Source organism: Cimex lectularius, unplaced genomic scaffold (genome assembly GCF_000648675.2).
Source record: "Cimex lectularius strain Harlan isolate CLEC.00 unplaced genomic scaffold, Clec_2.1 scaffold2, whole genome shotgun sequence".
NCBI lineage: Eukaryota > Metazoa > Arthropoda > Insecta > Hemiptera > Cimicidae > Cimex > Cimex lectularius.
Genome location: NW_019394219.1, coordinates 5,961,126 through 5,963,856, shown reverse-complemented (window position 1 = coordinate 5,963,856; position 2,731 = coordinate 5,961,126). Strand labels below are relative to the sequence as shown.

At 34.9% G+C, this 2,731-nt stretch overlaps 1 non-coding gene across 1 annotated transcript; it reads left to right on the top strand.

Annotated features, from left to right (window-relative positions):
* The first annotated feature begins 381 nt into the window (after window positions 1–381).
* Trnad-auc lies at window positions 382–455 on the top strand. The gene has a single exon. It is a non-coding gene; the product is annotated as a tRNA-Asp (tRNA).
* The last annotated feature ends 2,276 nt before the right edge of the window (window positions 456–2,731 follow it).

The window sequence follows — 2,731 nt, the reverse complement described above, 5'->3', positions numbered from 1 at the left end:
GAATTAAGAACGAAACAAACGAATTTTTTCAAACTTTTTGCCATAACTTCGTCATTTTTTGACCATTTTAAAATCATTGTACATTGTTTTTAGCGTAAAAAGCCGTTTAAATGATCTATCAGGATGTACATGGTCGTATTTGAAATTTTGATGTTGAAAATGGGCCCGAGGTTCCCTCTATAATTTTGCTATCAAAAATGGTAAAAATTTCAAAAACAAGACTAAAAAATATTAAACACGTATTTTTTATAGCGTCATTGGTTCAAGAAAAATTCAGCCGGGCCATCTAAAAAGGACACCGTGTATATTCATAAAACACGAACAAACTGAGAATTTTCCCTTCTTTTTCCAATTGTTCATTTAGTGTCTGAGTGGATCGAAGTCACGATAGCTCAAGTGGTTAGAGCATCGGCGTATCTAGCCGAAGGTCGTGGGTTCGAATCCCGCTCGTGACACTAACTTTTTGTATTCTAAATGTTTCATTAGAGTTTCGTGTAGTTTGAAGGTATTCTTAAAATTAGGTCTAACTTAACAAATAAAAAAAATATAGGCTTCAAGTTAAGTACTAATAGTGACACAACAGCTTGATTATGTACATGGAGTTTTAAAAAATCTGTCAGAATGAAGCGACAAATCGTGGGAATCTGAAAAGGAGCAAACTTGCAGAAACGGCAAAACGACACTCCCTGCTTATAACCCTGACTTCGCGAACCAATTCTACAAACCTGCTGTGGCCCTTTCAGATCAATGAAACGTCATTTTAATTATCGATCATATACCGTTAATAGTTTTTACTGATCGATATCACACTTTTTGTTGTGACATTGGCCAAATGGTTTTCCCGAGGGCCGAAAAGGAAAGCAAGGAAGAGGCCGGGAAGGTCCGAAGTGTCGGGAGGGGCGGAGATGGGATTATATATATATTATTAGTAGTACTAAACTGTGGAGGTGGCCGAGGGGAGTGAGAAGTAGGCGTGGTAATTATAGGTTGGGTTCCCGGTCTCGGGAGCGATGACTTCGAATCTCTCTCTCTTCTCCCTATTCCTACCTACCGCAGCTACGACCGCCACCCGCGCGATCCCCACACCCATCCTGTCATATACATACCCTAAATTACGTTCATCCTTGTTTTTGGACTTTTTCTCCATAGCGTACGCGTCCTTGGGGATTTTTTCAAAAGCGGCGTGGAATGTCTGCAGGGAACAACTGACAATTATCATAAAACAATAAGGAGCTTCAGAGTCTTCAAACTCAAAATTGCCTGATTAATTGCACCATTTAGTTAACATAATGTATTCAGTGTTGAAATTTTCGGTTCGATAGAGCAAAATTATACTTAATTACAACTTACTAGGACAAACCCTCAGGAATATGACAAATTTCTTCAAACAAAATATTCTAAATAATTTAAGCTATGATTTTTGTGCAGCTGCATATTTTGTTTGCCACCACATATGACCGAGGAAATCAATTATCTATCCGAATCATGTATCTCGGAAGCCATAGGTTAAATTTTATAGAGCATACATTTGCATATTTGATGAATATTGCATAAAATTCCATATTTGAACAATAAAGCATTTTTGAAGGACTATTACTTAAAATTGCATTTATCGCGCAAGATATTTAAAATATTATATTGGTTTTTGGGGAAAGCATAAAAAAAAGTTGACGAAAAGTCGGTTTGATTCGAAGAAAACTGAAACAGGCCGCAACGACGGGAAGAGAAAAGCCTAGGAATACCGACAAAAGAATATAAAACCCTTTCTTAGCTCTTATTTCAATATTTTCACAAATTCATCTTTATGTAAGGTATTGGTCGATATGAAAAAGCTAGTGTCACGAGCGGGATTCGAGCCGAAGGCCGTGGGTTCGAATCCCGCTCGTGACACTAGCTTTTTCATATCGACCAATACCTTACATAAAGATTAATCAATTGAAAGAAATTATTTGGTCAATGGACCACGAAATATAATGAATCCTCACAAATTTTAAGTGACTGTGACGGAAGACAATTTAGGGAAATACTTGTTTATTACCATTAATTATGTGTGATGTTTAGTGACCGTTAGTCGATGATTATTCGGAAATCGTGAGATGCGGTCTGGTGTGATGTAGGTTTCAGAAAAACATTTTCTTTATCGTGCCTCCGTTTCGATCATTATTGAGATCATCTTCAGGGCCTGGGATTTAAAAACATTGTTTAAATTTAACAAATACATGTAGGATGTGGAAAAAAGTGAATTTATACAATGCAAAAAATATTTTTTATTTTCAATCAAAGTATTTGTTTTCTGCGTAAACACTTTGAGTGAGTAGAATTACGTTGATTGAATATAAAAAATATTTTTTGCATTGTATAAATTCACTTTTTTCTATATTCTATTTATTCTATAGAATTATTAAAAGTGGAAAGAAGGGTTTTTAATTTTACTTATGTTTTCTTATGTAAAAGTAATACTTTCCTTTAGGGTACTACTACTTCGGGTCGGAACCGCCAAAATACAAGTACATATGCACTTTTATTTTATTTATTTAATTTTTAATTGTTGATATTTATTTAATTAGTAAAACAATACCATAATAACTACCTTTAGCTTAGATAAGATGGGTGGGAGAAGAGCAATTATCTTTCAAAACATCCTGTATTGATTCCAATAAATCAGGTATAGGTGAAAATAATTTTATATGCCTAAGTGTATTCCATTTGTCAAGAAATAGAATGTGGGAGA